This window comes from Otolemur garnettii, unplaced genomic scaffold, assembly GCF_000181295.1.
Source record: "Otolemur garnettii isolate 467f Iridium unplaced genomic scaffold, OtoGar3 scaffold00197, whole genome shotgun sequence".
Classification (NCBI taxonomy): Eukaryota; Metazoa; Chordata; class Mammalia; order Primates; family Galagidae; genus Otolemur; species Otolemur garnettii.
The window spans coordinates 1,255,973-1,277,621 of NW_003852592.1; the positions used below are offsets into that span (position 1 = coordinate 1,255,973).

Consider the following 21,649-nt stretch of genomic DNA (forward strand, 5'->3'; position numbering starts at 1 on the left):
TTCTTTGCTTATCTGTAGTTTAGGATGTCACAGAAAGTATGCACAGCCCTTTTGCTAGTGTCTGTGTGTTTACTGTCCTATTCTTGCAATGTGCAGCACCGGAAAAACAAGGTTGGCCGCCCCCGTCTGGTCCCTGCTGTGATGCAGAGAGAAGAGGCTAGGGAGTCAGGCTGCAGCTGGGGCTGGGAGCGGTGCTGGCGTTCCAGATGCAGGAGCGTGTGGAGCCTGGACTTGGTGCTTTGGAGTTGATGGAGAGGGAGAGACCAGGGCAGCTGGCAGGAGGGTGCTGAGTGACGGGGCAGCAGAGTGATGTGCTGCAGAGCAGGCAGGGTACAGATTGGGTGGGGCTCATAGGCCAGGTGAGAACTTGGCAGTTCATTCTCATTGCCAGGCTTAAGCAGGGGAGGAAGAAGGCCTGACTGATTCCTAAGATCCTGGCTGTGCAAGGATGGACTGACTGCAAGGGGGCCAGATGGAGGCAGGGAGGAAAGTCAGGCAGTTTGCCATCACCCGTGAGAGATGATGGTAGCTCAGGCTCCAGGGGTGCTGCTGAGCACAGGAAGACACTGTCGGAGTCAGATCCATTGAGAGGCAGAAGCAGCCTTTCTTGCTCATAGATCAGATGACTGTGGGAAGGAAAGAGCGGTCGGAGAGTGGTCCCAGGTTTCTGTCTGGAACAACGGGGTGAGTTGCATGCTTTACGCGGTGGGTAAGCCTGGGAGGCAGTGCACTTGCTGGTGGTGTTCAGCGTTACCCTGCGGCTCAAGTTAGATTTGGGCCTCTTAGATATCCAAGCACAGACGTACAATTTAATTGAGCAGCTATTAGTCAGCTTCCTACTCTGTGAAGTCTAGGTGTTGATGGAGATCCTTGTGAATGAGACACATACATGCAGATAATCAAAAATCATGTTGATCCGTCCTGGTGCCAGCGGAAGCACAGAAGATGGAGTGAGAACGCTGTCTGGGGGAGTGGGCTTCGCTTCCCACCCTTTGGTCAGGGATCCTCTAAGGATGTCTGAGTTAGGACAGCATCTAAGAATCAGGACAGGTGTGTAGTTTTCAGGGGACAGGTGGCATGACTGGGGAACCATTTTGCAAGTTTTTGGGACCCAACAGATATAAGCTCTTTTATCTCTTTCTGTTGGAGAGCTTAGAGCATTTTATCTTACTCCTCCTCCTTGTATCTGTGGGAGAGAGGCGGAGGAAAAATGTCATCACTTATAAATATATTACGAGTAAATAATGAGAGTCCTCAGCAAAGCAGAAGGAAGACTGCTCCTTGTGGAGTGCCTGGCCGTGTGTGTTTGGTTGAGAGATGATGGAAATAGGGCAGTTGTGCGCTGAGAGTGGCCAGAGGCCAGCTGTGGCCGGAGCAGACCCTGCGAGAGGCTGCCAGGCCTCACCACGTCCTCCCGCCTGGCCTCGAGCCCCCATCTTGCACCTGGATATGTAGGCTGCGTCCCCTGACTCTTCCGCAGCTGTGCAGGCCTGACCTGGTGACTCGTGATGCAGCATATCTGGGGCCCCCAGCCTGATGGCAGTCTGTCCTCCCCGCAGGACTTGCCATCTGCTAGGACAGAGAGCAGTGACCTGCGGGGGACCTCAGAGCTTCCCTTGCTGCCCAGTCTCGGGCCCTTTCCAAAGCAGGTGTCTGTGGTGGTGATGGGATGATGGAGGTACTGACTGTTTATGGGACCAGGTACCACAGAGATGAGACTTTTGAACGGAGGAAGGAAAGGACAGAAGAATTACATCACTCTCTCCCTCTGCCCTTGGCTCTATCATGTATTTCTATCTGGTTCATATTCAGGTTACTTCTCTCTTTTCTCCAAAAGGATCAGTTTCTTCCAAAGAACGGAAAATAATGCCTACCTAATGCAAACATCTTATTGTGTTTCTGGGAATACCCTGTGGGCTCAAGTTAGGTTTGAGCCCTTGTAGATGCCCAGTCTGGAAGCACTTGCCACACACGTCATCTCTGGAATCTCAGAGTATGATGGAAAGTCTTTCACAAAGAGAAGGTGAGCCCTGTCACTTGCAGGGTGCTCTCCCTTGTGACCTAGTATTGCTTGGACAAATCATTTCCCTTCGAGAGTTATTTTCTACCATCTGAAGCCCCTTCTGTTTCTCTCCTCCACTGGATTTCAGCTTCCTCTGTTTGGGTTATTAACATTCTTTCCCCCCAGGACCACTAATGGCATGCGGAAGCAGATAGAAGGAAAAACTGAACCTGGAGTTCCAGCAGATAAACCTCTCCTAATTTTTAAAATTACCCACCGCCAAAAGTTGCCTGGTCCCTGTGGGTCTGAGAGAAAGTCTAGGCCTTAAAATTAGAGGTCACATCATGTGTGCTTTCAAAATGATTTCGCATAATCCCTGGGTAGGTTGGCACTCTCTGGAGGCAAAGAAGGGCTGACCCCAAGTTTCCTTGTCTGAGCCCTGCAGGGGTTGATGTAAGCAGGGTCAGCCTGCACCTGGTGGGTGGACTTCAGCTGCCACACAGAGGTGATGCCCGAGAAAACTCCCAGGAGGAAAGTCATCTCTGCAGGGGCCCTCGTTCCTGTCAGTTATCAGGGAAGGACTGTTTTGTTACAGTTGCCGGTGGAGTGGAGCTCCTGGGAAGGAAGCTGGAGATATGCAAGGCTTCTGGCTGCCTCGGGCCTGGTGAGCCTCAAAGAGCACCTTACACGGTGGAGAGGAAGGAGTGGAAATTTCCTGTGATCGTCTTTCTGCCTCCCGTGTCGTCCTCTTCCCTGTCCTCCCTCAGTGCCCTTGTTTTACCTGCAGGCCAAGTTGCTTTGGGAGCCAGCTGGGCTCTCTGCTTTTGCTGTCCCAGTTGCAAAGAGGCAAGAGTAGTGTGAGCAGTGTACTGGGGCCTGCAGAGCACTGCGGCTGAGAAGCGGGGGCACCTGCAGCATGCGTGGGTCTGACTCTCACAGCACCCTGGTGTGGCAAGTGCAGAGGAAGAGGCTGACCCTGAGGGAGGCCGTCTCCTCCAGGGTGACCAGATTGCCTCCACTTATTTTTCAGAAGGGCTTAGGAAGAGGATATGGGTGGGCTTAAAAGCAAACAGAATGGCCTGCACCTGAGCTAGTTTTCCCTATAAAATGAAGACTTAGGGGTGGCTCAAAGGAGTAGGGCGCTGGCCCCATATACTGGAGGAGGTGGGTTCAAACCCAGCTCCAGCCAAAAAAAAAAAAAAAAAGAAGACTTACCAAGACCCCTCTGCCCTGAAGCAGTGGAGTGGATGGTGCCATCTGTCCCAGAGACGTCATTGTCAAACTCTTCCCAGCAGCCATGCCGGTCTGTGTGCTCTTGTCGGGACTGGCCCTGCTCCTGCAGTTCCCAACTCAGTCCCAACCTAGAGAAGAAGCAGGAAACTCTGGGAAATGGGGAAGCCAAGGAGAGTGAGGCAGAACAACACGGCTCTGGCTCATTAACAGTGCTCACCATTTATCAAAGGAAATGAAAAACAAACAGTGCAGCGGCTTTAATTACTCTGCATCGAGGAGGTGATCAAACACCCAGTGACTTTAATTATGGAATCTACTGCCAGACAGCTCAGAGGCGGCTGCAGCCTCTCTCTGGCTACCCTCTCCCTCTGGGCACCTGAGTTACACCTTTGCTTTCCTTGTCTGGCCAAGAAGGACACACAGAAACAGGAGAATTGTTTTCCTGGAGGGCTGGGCACGGGATGAGAGGGAAGGTTGGGGCGGTGCTGGAATGCACTGTGGAAAGAGAAATATGGAAAAAGTTAGAAGAAAAACAAATGCCGTTTGGGAGCCTGTTTGGACAAACGCTCTCAAATAGCTGCTGTCTGTAGGCCTCAGCTGGAGCTGGCTGGACTGCAGACTGGGTAGTAAAACCTTACCAGAGTCTGTTGCCTTGGGACACTGTGGTGGAGTCGTTCTCTCCTGGGTTTGAAAGAGGCTGAAGCCCAAACCTCAGATTCCATTCACAGACCAGCGGAGGGCTTGCTTCCTGACTGCTGGAGCCCGTCGGTAGACTGGTCATCCCTTCTCTTGCGTTCCTGGGGGCTACTCCTCACTGGTGCATGGCTGTATCCTTTGGAAATAAGTTCTCACCCTCACTGCCCCTTCCGCCTTTCGGTTTTTGTTTCTTAAACTAGCAAGAGCACTTTGCTTTGAGGTTGAAACATTTCATAACAGGCTTTCTGTGTTTCCTCAGGACAGTGAACACAGGTTTTCAATGTGTTCTCTTAGTGGTCCCCTGGGGTTTTCAGTGTGTCAGGACCATCTTGCCTGAACGTAAGCAACTGTCTTGCCTGCAGTCAGATTATAGGATACTGCTTTTTTTTTGTTTTTTCTAGAAGGCTGCCACAACCTGCTGGCTGATAGAGCATTTCACCAACTGCAGCAGAGGCTGGATTATCTTTCAGGAGCAGAAAAATGGTGAGCTGGAACGCAGTGTCCAGGAGACACTGGAGACCCGAGGGCAGCGCGTTCTAAATGCCTGGAGATGCCCGTTAATGACTTTTACCTTTTTGTCCTCTTTCATGGGCAGTCAACAGGAGTGTTGAATCCTGAGAGTATTTTCTCTAGAGAAGCAAAGCTTCTGGAAATAATAGCAAAGATGCTTAAAATTTCTTTTTGGAGCTATTTGGCTATATTGATCTGGGAATGGACCCAGGGCATCCACACACTTCTTTTAGGAGAGGATGCAGGCTGCACAGAACTGGGAGAACTTAGCTAATTGAAAAATGAGGTTGTAAGGGCCGTAGATGAGATACTTATTGGTGGTTGATATTCTGCTCAGAGATTCACTTGGCACCCGCGATCACATTAACTGGGACTAAACCTCACTGGGGACAAGCGTGTTCAGCGTCTTGCTTTTGTCTGGTCGATGTACATGAGTATGCCCAGTCTGTGGGAGCCAGGGCAGCTGGTGGGCCTCCCTCCTAGACATCATTACTCCCACTCCCACCAATGCCTCAGGTGCCCAAATCTTACCCCGAACCTGTTGCAGACCATGTGATATTAGGCACGTCACCAGTTGTCTCCAGGCCTCAGTTTCTTCATTTGTCAGATGTGTGACCCAGATACGTGTATTGCTCCAAGTGACTTTAAATGTGACACTGTCATGTGGGATCAGTCGGGAGGCTGGAGAGCCTTCCTGCTCATGCAAGGTGTCCTAGCCAGGGTTGCCCAGAGACATGGAACGTGCATGTAGAGGTTTGTACCTGAGCCAGACCCAGCCCACTGGTATTCCTTGAGGTAGTCCCGTGCTTCTAGAGTGTGTTGGTGACTTGCAGCTACAGATTCCACAGAAAGAGAAAGACAAGGAGTGATTTTAGGTGTGATCTTTGAGTACCCAGAGGCAGAAGCTATTGAAGACAGAGTGCCCTTCTGTGGAATAACCAGTATGGGTGTTGGAGCCTGGGAGGTGCTAAAAGCCTGGAAAATTTTGGGCTTGCTGCTGCTCTAGAAAGACTGAAAGGGACACTTGGGTCTGGCAAGTGGAGGGCCAGGGGAAGCCTCTGTTCCCTGGGAGAGTAGGATTTCACTGTTCTCTTCTTCCTCCCGTTGGGTTCTGTTTTCCAGCATACAGATTCCACCCTGGAGTGAGTTGTACTCAGGGGCCCATGATATCCTGCTAGTTCTCTGATCCAACCAGTGCTTGGTCACCTGCACAGTTGAGACTTTTGTCACAGGGCTGTGGGGTTGAACAGGGCCTGGAGAGCTCCCCCACATGAAATATGTTGGAATGAGGGGTCCGGTTCTTATTTATAATCCAGGTTCTAGCAAGAAGAGACTTTGAGAGCGTTATGCTCCACTCAGAAGGGAAGGGCAGAAGGAAGCCCAGCCTTACCTTTCTGCCAAGAGCCCGAGTTTTAGGGCTGTACAGGCTTTGGAGGAATCTCTTTAAAAATGTATTTTATTGAGGACTCTGGTTGAACAAAAACAAACAAACAAAGAAACAAACAAAAAAAAACACAGCCAAGGACCAGTCAGATCAGAGCTCCATAATTATTACCTTCTTGCAGTGACTTAAAGTGGAATTAAGTGATTAGAAGTGCCTAATTGTTTATGGACTCACTTTATGACACTGGCAGGTGAAGATGGCTTGTAGATGACACTTCCTCTTGACCTTCAGATCAAGTGCAGTAACCCAGGCAGTGTCTGTAGCAAGGCTGGGAGGCTGCAGCCACAATTGGCCTCGCCTTCCCTGACCACAGACTCCTGGCTTCCATCAGAGTCGTAAATTATTTCCTCTTTTGGCAAGTGAGAGGAAAGAAAGATAACGGGAATGTTTTAACAAGGTCTATTAGAAGCCCTTACAGCAAGTGCTGAAACTACAGTCTGATTTAAAAGCTGTGGAAAGACTCTGGGTTTAGAGCCAGGCGGTGGGTTTGAAACCTGCAGCATTCACGCGAGCTCTGTGGACCTCACACTGCCTTTTCCTTGGGCGTCATGCCTACTTCCCAGTCTGAAGAGCCACCTGCAGGGCTGCTGGGAGAGTTGTGTAAAATCATTAGTGAAACTCCAGGAAGTGGCAACAGTTACCTGTCAGTGTATCACACACCAATGACTTCACACACACAAATTGATTTGCTAGCGGGTCTGAGGGTGTTGGCAGGACCAGGTCTTTCTGAAGGCTCTAGTGGGCGACCTTCCTCCTTTCTGTTTGCATGTGGTGGTAGTGGGGTCCTCGGCATTCCTTGACTTACTATCAGTCCAGTCTCTGCGTTTGTCTTCACAGGGTCTTGTCCCCGTCTATCGTTGTTCAAATTTCCTTGTTGTAAGGATGCCAGTTACTGGGTCAGAGCCCACCCTAATCCAGTATGAGCTTCATTCCATCTGCAAAGACCCTATTGCCAAATAAGGTCACATTCACAAGTTCTGGGGGGTAGGGTGGGTAGCATCTCTTTTGTGAGAGACACAATTCAACCCGTAACAGTAAATGTTGACTGTGGCTCAGAACAAAGGTGCACTTGCTGGGCAGGAGGGCTGCTCGGCTTGCTTGGTGCCTGGGATGCTGTTGGCACTGCTGTCTCCAGGAACCACATGCACCTCTTCCCCAAACGTTGGACCTCCAGGTTTAGCTGAGCCCCGGGGTACAGGAGGGCCCTGTGGTGGGGCCCGAAGACCTAATACCGATCTCTCCACCCAGACCTGTTTCCAATCACAGAGGCATCATTCTCTAACCAGAGTGCGGGCCCTGCCTTGGCTGGACTCAGGACTATCTGCTCGGCACGTGTGCCAGCCGCCCTGCAGAAGGCCCTTCCCAGACAGCCGTGAGAGGCTTGTGGGCGGCTTCCCAGACTTGTTCACTATGGGACCAGTCTCTGGGATGTTTTTAAACAGTTTTCAGGTAAGATACAAAATAGAAACAGAGAGCTCTATTTAGACACAGCTGACCACACCAGTGCCTTTTATGTTTATTATTCCATTCTCAGTGCATTTTATTATTATTATTATTATTACTATTACTCTTCCCCAGCTAAAGTGCTGAGATGGTGTTAGGTAGTAAGCACAAAGATGAGAGAGTGTGCCTGCCTCTCTGGGGCTCACAGCCCATGGGGAAGTGCACAGCCCAGCACGGCACAGCAGGAGACGTGGCACCCTCTAGCTGAGTACCTGCGGGTCCACACGGAGAAGCAGGAAGGGCCCTGCCACAGTGGGGATGAGAGGAGTTTGGGGTGTCTCAGGGAGGTGCTGCCTAACATGAGGTTAGCTGAGTGATGAGGAGAAAGCACGGTCTCGCATTAGACAAGATGGTGGGGGGCGGTGCAGGTCAGGCACTTCAGCACAGTGGGACAAGACTCTGGGCCTGGTGGAGCTGTAGCTGGGCAGAAAGCCCTGCCTGGTCCCCAGAAATGTTTCCTTCAGTGGGAGCTAGTGCGGCACTGGTCTCAGGTTGCTTCTTGTCTGGGTCCTGGGGAGAACTCCCTGGCCACTGGTGCAGGTCCTCTTTCTGTATGTTCACTGCAAGGGCCCATTGGCCTGTGTCAAGTTTCACCCTAGGTTGGAGTTGACTGCAAACCAAATGACATCGCCAAGGGATACCCCTCCTGTAGGATAAAGTAGCCTGCGATACTGCTGGTGGTCTTGCTCCAGACGCCAGCAGCCACTGGGGTTTGCTTGTATACAGTTTCCATTTCAGGGGGCTCCACAGAAAATTAGCAGAGGAACTCCCCCGGGTGCCAGGTGGCTTGAAATATCTCATTAGGAATAGCTGTGTGGGAAGAAACAATATTTTTAGCAGTGGGTAGGACGTGTTACTGCACTTATGACTTATTTGACATTATGGCACATGGAATCATCAGTTCAAGTCAGATGGCACCGTAGTAACTGCAGCCACATCAGGGAGCGAGAGCCTGAGGATGAGAGCTGGGCTTTGACACAGCCTTGTGATCAAACACTCCTGAACCTGTCTTAAGACGCAGCATCGCCAGCATCGACTGTTCACCTAGTACTGCGTAAATGTTGCTCAGCGTTAAAGTTTATGAACTCCTGAGGAGTTCTGAGGTGCTGAGAATTCCCCTCAGGTCTGGGGGAATTAGCACACTGCCAATTTCTGTGAAGGGGAGGTCCGCAGTGGAGCTCCCATGTGAGGCCTGGTTGGTGGGAGAGGAAATGCCACAGTGAGGGTTTGCAGGGGTGGACTGCAGGGCCATTGCATAGGGTGCCTGGCGGTGTAGCCCCGGATGGGAGAAACAGAAGTCATATTGGGCGGAGGAAGAAGTGGACTTTGGTGCAGGGGCAGTGGCCTTGGACAGCCCCACAGGGAATTGCCCATGCTGAGCTACAGTGCTGGGCCTTTCCACCTGGTAGTCATCAGTCAGTGGCTGCAGGCCACCCTGCTGGGGGTGGTGACCTAGGGGAGAGCCACTCTGCAGCCAGGCCCTTCCAGAAGGGGCAGCTGGTGCAGGCAGATCTGCCAGCCACATGCCCACAGGCAAGACGTCCCTCCTTGGAGGGGCATCACCACCATACATCTCCCTGTCCTCTGCCTGGCATCCATCCTGCGCCAGGGGTTCAGGCACTTAGTTTATTTCACATGGGTCCCAGGCCCCTTATCCATCTGTGGGTAAGTTGCAGCCCACTAACTTAGGAGACTGGCCTCCTATTTCTGGTTGCTGAGGAATAGGAATTACTGTTCACAATAGGAATTGCAGTGCTCGGGCTCAGTCTGAGATGGAAGTGGAACTTGCATTTACTTCCCACTGTGACCTTGACATCACCACATGTCACAGATCTCTGGGCCTCGTTCTAGAGAAAGTGCTTCCCTGCAGAGCCTGAGAGGGTGGCAGAGGAGGTGCGGAGCACCCAGCCAAGCCCTCTGGCCTCTTGGGGACCTGACCTGGAAGATGGCCTGGCTGGGCATCTTGGCACCACTGGCTTCCACTGGTCAGACTCGGAGAGGGCTGTGCCCCCAAAGCTTACAGAAGGGTGTTTTAAGATTCTCCACTGCCCAGGATGATTCCTCAAAGGAAGACAAACATACCCGACGCCAGGCAGTGAGCTGCAGGGAAGAATGTCATTCGGGGAGGATCCCACTTTCCCTTTCACTTGCAGGGAGGATTGGGTACATTTCAGCATCTTCTCCTGGGTCTTCTCTGCATTCTCTGGGCACGTGGAAAGGTTAAGTCACTTGCTCTCCCAGGCCCTTGAAGTGCCCTGACTTGTTCCTTTCTCCATCACAGGACGTCACCTCATTCTCTTTTCCCTGCTCTGCCCCAGTTATCTCTGTCTCCTGCCCTTACACTTGACCTTCTCACCTCTGTGCTTTCTTCTATCCTCTCATGCCCCTGTCCCCTGCTGCCTGGCTTATTCTCCCTGACACTAGTCTTTCCACCATGGGGCAGCTCCACCTTCCTTCCTGGCAATGAGGGTGGCAGGCGGGGCTGGTGGCGCTGACCAAGGTCAGCCTGGTGGTGGTGGGAAAGTGCCAACAGCTCATGCCAGGCTTGAGCAGAGGTGATGGCGAGATCACCAAGTGTGCTAGGCTGGCCCCGCCCAGTCCGCTGGGATGAGTCTATCATAATACGGACTCATTTCCCAGAAACAGCCCAGCCACTGCTCACCTGAGCTTAAAAGGTGCAAAGAATGGGTCTGGGAGAGGAATTTGCATGTGTGACTATGCTGAGGACTGGAGTGAGGAGGTTGCACTTCTGCCCAACAGCAGGGCTGTTGCCAGACGGCCAAGCTGTCACTTTTGGCGAGGTGACAAGATGCAGATATTCTGATGTGAGGCGCTTGCTTGTTACCCAGCATCCCAGTGGCTGTGACCATCTGCTCCTTGTGCCCCCTCATAAGATGGCAAAGCAGATTTCACAAGACAGCGGTGCCAGTGTGCCAGGGGCTGGGCACGATGGTCTGTTCTGACCAGAGAGAGAGGCAGCAGCCTTCCTAGGAGGTGTGTCCCCCTGGTCATTGTGCCCCTAGTTTGTGTGTGAGGGTGAAGGCCTTGTCCTATGATGCCACAGACCTGAAAGAATGATGCCCTTCTTTTTCTTTTTTTTTTTTTTTTTTTTTTTGCAGTTTTTTGGCTGGGGCTGGGATTGAACCCGCCACCTCTAGCATATGGGATCAGCGCCCTATCCTTTTGAGCCACAGGTGCCGCCCCGCCATGCTTTTTCTTAAATTGCTGTGTTCCAATGAGGAGTGGGCTGGTCCTACCCTGTACGACCATTCCTACTGCAGTCTGCATGGTTCAGCACCGTGACCCAGAGCACTGGGCCAAGGACACTGGGGAAGCATCTGACGTCTGGAGTGGAGCATCCTGAGGGTCTCTGGATTGTTCCAACACTCCCACACAAAGCATGAGGGAGGTTTAACTAGGTCAAAAAGGTCCTTCTGTGTGACTTTTCCTTAGCTATTTCATTACTCAAGGAGTGAAGCTAATGCTGGGTAAACCCGGAGTCGGGGTGGCTTAGTTAGCACATCAGAAGTTTATTCTCAGTCACGGACAGCCGTGGGCTCCAGGTGTTGGGGACGTGGGTCTCTACTCCCTGCAGTCATCCAGGAAATGAGGCTTTCAGAGGCTCTGCCTTCTTCACAGGTGGCTTCCGAGGCTGACCGGGGCAGCAGGTGTTTAAGGGTCAGGCCTGCAGGTGTAAACATCACTTCTGCACATATTCCCTCGGCCAGAACACAGTTGCCTGGTACGTTAACTGTGATGGAGACTGAGAAATGTAGTCTGATCTTTTGTGGCCAGGGGAAGGAAAATAAAAAAATGTGTCACAGAGGGAGTAGAAGATGCATCTCTAGAAAATGTGCTCTCAGTGTTGGTGCATATGCAGCGTCTGTGTGCCTGTCTTTGTATCTGTCCATCCATGACGTCTGTCTGTCGCTGTGTGTGTATCTGTCTGTCCACGGATCTGTGTGGACATCGATGTTGATTTATGTGTCTGTGCATCTGTCTGTCGTCTCACTGTCACTGTCACTGTCATCAGTCACCACCTTCCATTACCAAATGAGAACCCGTGTAGCATCTTCTAAAGCAAACAACTTGTGTCTGGCCACGCAGGTCTCTCTCATCCTACCCGTCTGCCTCCCCACCTGAGGTGATCATTGCTGTGAATGTTGTGCTAATTTTTCTTTCTTTCTTTCTTTCTTTCTTTTTTTTTTTTTTTTTTTTAAGACAGTCTCATTCTGTTGCTCAGGCTTAGAGTATAGTGGTGTCAGCCTAGTTTAACTTAAACTCCTGGGCTCAAGCGATCCTCCTGCCTCAGCCTCCCAAGTAGCTGGGACTCCAGACATTTGCCATGGTGCCTGCTAATTTTTCTATTTTTAGTAGAGATGGGGTCTCGCTGTTGCTGAGGCTGGTCTTGAACTCCTGAGCTCAAGCAAGCCTCTTGCTTCAGTCTCCCAGAGTGCTGGGATTATAGGCGTGAGCCACTGCAGATGGCCCTAATTTATTTTTATTTTTTTTAGATTAATATATGGGTACAAACAATTAGATTACATTGTTTGGGTTTGTTAGATGAAAGTCCAAGTTGTAGTTGAGCCCTTCACCCAGGGTCAAGGAAAAGATAAAGAAGGAAATCATAAATTCCTTGAACAAAACAACAATGAAACCACAAGCTATCAAATCCCGTGGGGACACTGCACAGGTGGTCCTAAGAAGGAAGTTCATCACATTAAATGTCCAAAACACAGAAAGAGCATCAGCAACCTCATGAACCTCCTCAGGGAACTGGAAGAAGAAGGGCAGTCCAATCCCAAACCCAGCAGAAGAAAAGAAAGAGCCGGCCCTGATTTTTTTGCCAAATGATTTTTAGAGTTGCATCTAATCTACACATATAGCTAAGATGAGTGCGTTTTTCCTTTTGTGGTATTTTACTTATTAACAGAATCTCACGGGTGTGATCTTTGCACTTCCTTTTTCATGGGAATGTGAGGTTGCTGAGGTTTGCCCAAGGCCAGGTGTGTGACATGTTTCACTCGAGCTGTGCCTGTTCCTCGGTTTCCCATCCATTCTCCTTCAGATGTGCTTTGGGCTGATGGAGCTTTTGCTGTTTGGACGATACCGGTGTCACCCTTTACCTGCCTTGTGTCTACACCCTTTACATCTTTGTATCAAGGGAGAGTTTTTCTTGCCTGCAAACTAGGAGTGCACTTGCTGGGTATGCAGCTTGATGAGGTTACCCTTAACTTTCAACATACCCTCCCATCAAAAACGTATACGAGATCCGACATCCCCACACCTTCCCCAGCACCAGATATTGCCAGATATTTTAATTTTCATCAGTCCTCCCATTGTTTACTGATGAGTGGAATACACACAGTAATCTTTGTAGCCTAACTTCCCATGGTAGCTGAATCCCCTAAGCTGTCATTATTTTCACGACTCCTTGCTGCCTTCCACAAGGGGGTATCACAAGGTCTCAGATCAGTTCTCAGATCTGCACTGAAGTTATAATTGAAAGACTGCATGGGGAGGGGAAGGCTCCGGGCAGGCATTTTCCAGGAAGTGGATGGACAGTGAGTCCCTGCTGCTGCTTTTGCAGCATCTTAATTCCTGTATCTTCCCATCTCAGCCACTGTAGATACTTTTACACGGACTCTACAGTTGTATCAGTTACAGGAAGGTCAGGAGACAAATTGGGACGAGACCCTCAGCATTCCCCAGAGAAGCCAAGTTGAGTTAGTGTGCAGCGGTGGAGAGCAAGGCTCAGAGCGTCTGTGGCTGGCTGGCAGCCCACGCAACAGCCTCGGAGTACGGAGTCAAATAAAAATAATAGTTTTCCCTGCAGCAGCGTGGTCTGCATCGTCTGTGCCTTCTGCTGTGGTCGAATGCAGGTGCAGAACTGTGCTTCCCGAGCTCTGGATGTGAGCGCCACATTTAGATCTGCCCTCAATCTGTCTTGTTATGCAGGGGCAGTGTTGTGAAGATAAATCATGTAAACAATTTCCAGTAATGGAATACTTATTTATAAACGGTATTTTCAAATACTTGCTTCTGTCGTTCAAAAGAAGGGTCTCGGAGTCTTTGGGCTTGTTAAGAAAGCCCGCCTGTCTGGAGGGCACACCCACTTTGCTCAGGTAGTTACCATTGTAAAGGGGAGACTTCTTGGGGATTTCCTGCTGTGAGTGGGGGAGCGCGGAAGACTCCTCTTTAAAATGCCAGTGGTTTTTCTGCCTGGGTGCCCAGCCCTTTCGTTTCACTCCCTCTTTGTGGCCCATGTTCTTTTCTGTTTCTCTCGGCCTCTGGCCTCTGCCCATGACATGGGCTCTGTTTACTCCGACTTGAAGTGGCAAATGAAGTGATCATCCAAGCTCTCCACACCCACCCCCCTCGGCCCTCTGAAAATGTGGAAAGAGAAGTCCAATGCTCTGGACCCACTGTGACTGGCGAAGGTGCTGGAGGTTATCCAGCAGTGTCCTACAAAAGCTAAGGGCGCTCTCTCTGACAGTAGTACCCTATCACGCCTGACTTAGTCCTTGTTACTGCCAGATACCTTGGGCTCTCCCCAGAGTGGCTGCTGGAAGGGCCCCACGGAAACCAGACAGAATGGTTTTCTCCTTGCAGATCTCCACCAGCCTCACGGGCTCCAGGACTCACATCTCCAGACTCACGACAGGTGGCAGCAAAGCAGGACTGAAAGCCTGGCAAGACCTATGGGGCAAGCAGACATTCTGGAATGACCAGCATGTGGGCGGCCAGCACAGTTGTTATTCGGCTGGTGTGAATATTTTATTTACGTGTAGAAGGAGGCAGGAAGTCTGTCTGTGTTCGTGTGGAACTGTGCCTGCTGGGCCCGGCATGTGACCCTCTCCCATGAGGTCAGGGCCTTGATCATGGCAGCAGACCTGGAGCTTTGAGCCACACCAGACTCATAGTAAATGCTCAGTAAAGACACTGGAATGAGGAAAGAGGGACTCTAAGCAAAGCTGTGGAGTGTCCTGGCCTCCAGCTGAGGCCATGTGGTGATACCACATAAGGCCTGGGGAGCTATGTACAATGATGCTGCAAGTCTAAAGCCTCAGGCTAGTCAGGACCTGCTCCACTCACCTCCTGCAGTCTGTGATTCAGACAGAGGACCAGAGAGGGGAGGAGCAGTGAGGGGCCAGGCACATGTGCCTGTCCACAGCGGCTGCCTGAGAACTCCCCTGCAAGCGGAGGGAGACTGGGCTGCTCCTTCTTCACATGTCACCAGGCCAGCCTGTGCCACGTGCAAGCGTGACTGACAGTGAGGGTTCGCCGGCCTGGGGCCCAGGGCGAGGCGTGTGTGCCCAGCAGTGGCAGATGCCTCTGAGTCAGGAATCACAGAGCCTGGTTTTACAAGTGAAGAAAATGGTGCCATTAAAAGGCAATTATTCAAGTGGTGTGAGTCAGCTATGCAGCTCCTGGCAGTGCCCAGCGGGGGGAGGCAGTGGTGTGGGGAGTTCTCTCTCTTCCTCCCTGCTTCTCTTTTTAAACAAAGCTCAGGCTGGAAGGCAGAGCTTGCACCTGCATCTGGATGATGTATGGGGAGGAACTCGGACTGCCAAACTCCTTGGGCTGAGCAACGTCAGGAGTGGGGAAGGCAGACACGGATCAGAAGAAAGGCCCTCTTGAGAAATAAGGAATCAAAAAGCCTCTTTGAGCTGGTTGTGCATTTGCCCTTCACCCTGCTCTCGGCCACTGTCCGGGTGATTCCCCCTGTGTACTGGAGTCTGGCTGCGAGAGTGGGATCGGACTGTCGTCCTCTGGGCTGCTTGGTGCTCCCTTTTCTCTGGTGTGATTTTGTGGACGACCAAGACACTTTTATTTCTGGAGTACTTTTCTTGGTGGTTTTTTCTGACGCTGCTTGGTCTGCAGGGTTCAGCATCACCAGCCTTCACTTGGAGGGAGGCGTGACAGGGACCCTGCTTCCAGCCCATCCTCTGAGGCTCCCATGTGCGGTGGGAGAGGTGAGCTGGTGCTGCCGAGGTGCACACAGAGCCACCTGTAGGCCTCCCAAATCTTTCTCCTTTCGTTGCTAGGGAGTCGAGACTACAAGGCGTCTTTAGTGCCCCTGAAGGGCAGCGGCAGGGGTCTGAGAAGAGAAGGGGTTAAAGATGAGACCCCAGCTGTGAAAGCACCAGAGCTGGTTCAAGACTCAGGGAGCAGAACCTCAAAATGACAGCAAAGGGCAGGCTGAGTCTTCCTGTTCTGTGTTCAACACAGGCCAGCCCTGATCCCCAAATTGTCCTCCTACTGAACCTAGTTTTATCCCTTCCGATGTTAACAAGCACAGGAACAAGTTCAGTTGCCTCTGGATATTAATAATCTTAAAATAAGATTGAGTTGAAACATCAGTGGAGTACGGCCTCTGTCTGTCCCACATTCGTAACCACGGGATGGTTCATCTTCATTGGTGGCATTTTTTAGTCTACCTTTAAGTTTGTCTCAAAGGATACAGAAGTTCAACCTCTTCATGTTGGGCGCTGGGCACGGGCAGCAGAGGACTGGCCAGCACTGCTCAGGGCAGCTGTGCCTGGGATCAGGCCACTTGGTGAGCATGTGACAGCATCTTGTGGGAGGCCCCAGACTAGATGGAGAGGTGCCAGTAGGACTGGGTTGAGGGCACAGTGGCTTTTCAGGGTGTCAGACAGTGGGGACGAGGTGGGGCACTAGTAGATCCCCAATGCACGGGTGGGCCAGGTGGCAAAAATGCAGAGTTACTGTGGACTTGCAGCCAGGAGCAGAGCTAGAGTGTCCAGGAAGACGTTAGTGCGTCCCAGCCCAGCTCAGGCACACCACAGAAGGTAGTCAGGACGCTGAGCTCAGAAACAGCTTCCAGGGCTCTGCCTAGACCACCGGGGCTCCCCAGCCTCCTGAGGTTAATTTTGCATAGAATCTACTTTGGTCTTTATTTCACATGTTCTTATGGCATTCCCTGGACTAAGACAGTGAGGGATACGCTGAGGGAGGCCACCCAGGCCAGCGGTGAAGCCTGTGGACACTCAGGTCAGCCCTGGCTTGGAAACTGATGGCCACTTAGGGGGTCGAGTGACCTCAGGGTAAGTGACTTAGCTCTAGAGCCTTAGGTGTTGAATCTAGAAATTGAGACTGATAACTCTACACAGTTGCTCAAGGAGATTAAATTGGGTAATAAATAAAATGTATGAACCAGGCCAAGGGCTTTCATAAGGGGTCAGGTGCTGTTGGGACCATCTTTACAGGTGTCAGAGTCCCCAGCACCGGAGAGCCTACAAGGTCATTCTTTGTGGCAGGATGGAAATCCAGAAGTCCTGCCTGAGCTTGGGCAAGAGGAGGCTTTGAGTTGAGATGGTCGTGAGTCTGAAATCCAGTGTCTGAAGAGCCCATGTGGGGAGGGAGTGGGTGGATGAGCTTCATAGTGATAGGCCCAAATGCCAGACAGAAGGATGCTCACTGGTGAGGAGCAAGACAGGGGCTTCTCCCCCCCAGGGGCTGGGTTGGGGGATGCCACCTGGGAACTGGGATTGCTGTGACCTCCTGGGAGCTGCCATGGTGGCTGGTGGTGGGTGGCAGTGGGTGGGGATCACTGCATACATGGGCTTCTGCCAGGCTCTGAATGCCACGGGCTTCCAATTTCTCCCCTGAGGGAACAGGTCACAGGGAGATGAGGACTTGTGGGAGAGAAGTAGGACAAAGTTCTTAGAAAACCCCGTATACAGCCCCTCTTTCTGCCAGGATCCAGCACCTCTGGAGAACAAAAGTAGATTTTCAGCATTATGAAGTATGGGGTCTTTGCAGACAGGAGGTCTCAGTGTCAGCTGGCAGGGGAGTTGCCAGCCGTGTGTAAGTGGAAGCCAGCCGTGTGTAAGTGGAAGCCAGCGATTCTGTGGACGGTGGTGTCAATACAGAAGGGGGAGACTGTCACAGCAGTAAAAACTATGATTTCCGTACACTGACTCAGTCTTTCATGGGTTTCTATTTATTTCTCTTCTTAAACATTTACAGCATTCCTCTGAAGATAATAATGGTAACACTGAATTAATGGTATTAATGACGTGGTAGCAATCTCCTTTTCTGAGTGCTTGTCATCTGTGTCTGTTGGTCTGGGTGAGATGCTTTGTCTACGTTATTTGCCAGTCCTCACAGCAGCCCTGTGAGAATTCATTCCCTCTGTTTGCAAATTAGGAAACCAGGGCTCAGCAAGGACATGGGACTTGCTGCAGAACCCAGTCTTGGTCTCTGACGTGCACTGCCTGGATCTGGAGATCCTGAAATGGAGTCGGAAATGGAATGGATGAAGAATAGGACTCTTCCACAAAGCCCCGGGGTTCTCTGGGGCTTTAGTCTGTGTCCCTGCAATCTGCTCTCGAGAAGGAGGACATGAGAAGGGAGGCTCCCAAAGGCCCTTTCAGCAACTCCGGAAGCGTCTTGGGGCCTCTCCGTTCTCCCCCAGTCTCTTCTCCTTCCTATCTGCACCTGGGGATCCCAAAAGGCCTTTTCTGCAACTTGGGAAGCGTCTCGGGGCCTCGCTGCTCTCCCCAGTCTCTTCTCCTTCCATCTAGGTCTCAGGCGTCTCCTCCCCCGTGCATTTTCTGCCTCCCCCCTTATGTTGCATTATCCCGAATTAGCCCGACCAATGCTGCTCTTGTGTATCTTTCATGCCTACTGGTAGTAAGGTTTTTCTCTGTGCCAGGGAAGAGAATTAGCTTCTGTGTTGGAACCCGTTTCCCTCCACTCAAATCCTATCCTCCCTCAAATTTTCAACCCTAATAGCGTCTCCTTGAAGAGTTCCTTAATTATCCCTCCTGTCTCCTCACACCCCACAGAGCTCTTCACCAGCCACAGTGCACCTGCACCTGCTTCCTGGGCCTTAGGCATCGGTGTGTGTGTCTCTTCTCATTCAGCAGCTCAAAAAGACTTGGAAGACAGGGGTTGTGCTTTCTGTTGTCCTGTGTCCTGTGCCCTGCACAGAGCAGATACTCAGAACCACTGCAGAATAAAGAAAAGATCCCCTCCCACACTTGGCTGTGTCTCTATGAGTCCTACGCTGTAACTGCCACACACATAAATAGACCTGTAGGAATATGGACACTGGGGGCAGCACCTAAGATTGGGGTCGGACTCCTGGCTCTAACTCTGGACCTGTTTACTCCACAGCAGGTGGTAAATACTGAGAAGTGAAAGAGAGGTTGTTAGGATCCTCTGTGGTTGCTGTGGGATGTGCCCGGGCGAGGGAGCATGGAGGAAGCTTTCTTTCAGATCAGTTTGGGATCCAGGAAATCAAATCCCTTCCTTCCCTTATCTCGGATCCCTCTTGAGAATGTCCCGAGGCCTCAGCCTCATGGCAAAGCACAACGGGCATGTCCTTGGGGTGGTTATCACCTGCTGCTTCTGATGGGCCAGTGTGGACTGAACAGTGGTGTTCAGTGACTCCGTCTCTACCCCAGCTGCTGCTGGACGCCGGCTGGCTCGTCAGCACCATGGACAAGGCTACAGGAGGCAGTCTGGGTTTTCTTTCTTTTGCTTTCTGCCTGCCTGTGCTTCCGAGGTCCGGGGAAGCTAAAATCCTATTCTAAACAAACCAGAGGAGGGGAACAAATGGCAGCCTTCCTTCCTGGGAATTCCAGCGTTCAAATCATAAACAGGACCCTCTGGTTGTCTGGAGTGACCTACGCGGAGAGCGTTCTCCCTCCTTGGAGGGAAGCCCACGTCCACAGACCAGGCTGACGCCTGGGTGCTAATTGCCTCCCCCTGGAATTTGCCTTATTCAGGTTTCCCTTTTAGGTGTCAGAGATTTCAGAGGGTCCTCATTGCCTTTTCTTTAATCACATGTGGACTCGTTCAAATCAATATTCTTACATAAACAGTGGAAAAAGCCATGATATTTTCTCTTCCTTTGAATTCTTTTTTTTAGTATACACATTTTATATTCTGCCTTTAAAGCTATTTCTGCTGCACAGCTGCTTGCTCGAGACTCAGACTCCTACGGGCACCACTCGGTCCAACACGTACCTTGAATATCCTTTCACAGTGTTTGATTTCTGCAGTTGGTTGTGTAATGAGGGAGGAGTGTGCAGTAAGTTTGGAGATTCCTATTAACCAGGTCATCCATGAATCTATTTTCGTGGGTTTTCTTTATTAGGAATAGCAGGGAACATGATAATGTTTAAACACAACCCCTCACAGGAGCCAGGCTTGTAAAATGTTCTCTAGCAAGTCTCCTCATCTCGTTTGACATTTCAAAATGCTGTACTGCATTTTTCCCCATCATCAAAACACCTCTTCTCCATTTACATTCTGGGATGTGAATAGAGACGTCACAAATGACAATGGGTATTTCAGGTTGCCATTTGGATCTGAGATCCTCTGCCTCAGACCATGTCGGTAGCTCCCTGTTCTGTTCTTGGCACGGCTTTTTGAGGACAGAGCACAGTGAAATAGACACTGACCAAGATGGTAAGGCAAGGCTGGGCTTGCGAGTAGATTGGAGACCGGTTCTTAAGGGGGGATAGCTCATGAAAAAGGGGGAGTAGTGTTGCTGTGTGTTGTATACAGAGGTGGAATGAAGAAATGAAACCTAACATGGTATGGTATAGATTTTTTATTCAAACTAGGTAAAACCTAACAGCCAGAGCTTCCAGCCTCTCTGAAACTGTTTGCCTTGTGAGGGAGGCTGTGAACCTCCAGGCACAGTGGGAACTGGACTCCAGGCCAACCAGGCCATCTGCCAGAAGTTATTTTTTCCAGAAATTGCAGGTCCACATCGGCTGTGAGACTCCATGGTATCTGGCATAACTCTTTGTTGCTGGGAGTACTGAAAAACCAGAGGCATTATTGTCTCCTAGAAGCAGAAACTGTGAATCCTTTTGAATTGCTAAATACAAATGCCCTGAGTGGGCTGAGCTGGCCAAGACCAAGGACAGGAGTGAGTCTGGTGTTGTGAAGGTGCTCAGCCTTTAATCATAGGCAGACACTTTACTTATGTGGCCCAGCTATTTAAATGGCTTAAAAAAATCACATAACGTAGACCACAATCCATTTTTTGTGTTACTTAAAACTCACCCAGCATCTTGCCAACATCGGGATGGTATTAAAAATATGATAATAACTCCTTTTAAGTACAGAGAGTTTTAAGTACAGAGAGTCACCTCACATGTTCCTCTTTGATCCTCACTGTATTTCTCTAAAGAGGCATGGCAAATAATTATTTCAGATTTTATGGGGGGGGACGCTGAGATAGAAGGTTGAGCAAGTCACTCAATATTAGGTGGTGTGTGAAATGGATCTAGTGTGTGGAAATTAGGACCACACAGCTCAGGTGGCATTTCTGGCTGTGCCAACAGTGAGCCATGTGTCTGGGGATAGTCTGACAGGTAAGACGAGTGCGTTGGAACGGGACACCGCCCAGTGTGCCTGCTGTGTCATTGTTGTCTGAGACTGTCTTGCCGGCCATACAATGTACTATCTGGCATGTCCTCACTTTTTGGCTGGCAGGTAGGGGTTGTAAAGCCAAGTGGAATCTGTGGGCTGGGTGAAGGCAATCTGATGCTCTGGTATGAGTTTCTAGGGTGGTAACCTGACACTCAGCTACGGGAGGACACATGTCTGACAGATCACTGCCACAGGCCGGTGGCTCCAGGCTATATCTTGATTCAGGGTTTGGAATTTGAGAATACACTTACTTACCTTGTGGGTTCAATTGTGGTACAAAGTGGTAGAGGTGGCCTTCCTGATCTTCACCACCCCTACACACAGGAAGGTCAGTGTGAATGGGGAGGTCTCCTCATGTTACACGTGTGAGGGTGCAAAGAAAGTTCTTGTTTCAGCTGATTTTATTTTCTAATTTTTCAAGTCATAGCTATTAAACTCAAAACTCGATTTTATATCGTTTATAAGGCTCTTGTTCCTTGACTACAAAATTATGTTTGTTGTAGGAAATTATTTAAAAAAAGAAAGTACAGGGTGGCACCTGTGGCTCAAAGGAGTAGGGTGCTGGCCTCATATGCCGGATGTGGTGGGTTTAAACCCAGACCCGGCCAAAAAAACTGCAAAAAAAAAAAAAAAGGAAATTACAAAAGCAATTTTCTATATTCTCCCAAAGATGACTGTTAATTAAAATTTTGTTATATTTTCTTGGACTATTTTTCTATGCATCTATAAGCATTTTAAAACAAATTTAGCATAATATTATACATACTTATTTATAAACCTCTTTTGGTGATGGTAAACCTTTTTCCATTTTACCACATATTGTCTTAGAGAAGGATGTAATT

General features: G+C 50.4%; 1 protein-coding gene across 1 annotated transcript in view; it reads left to right on the forward strand.

Annotated features, from left to right (window-relative positions):
* ZMAT4 (zinc finger matrin-type 4) overlaps positions 1–21,649 on the forward strand; it is a 350,346-nt gene that overhangs the window by 115,893 nt on the left and 212,804 nt on the right. The window lies entirely within an intron of this gene.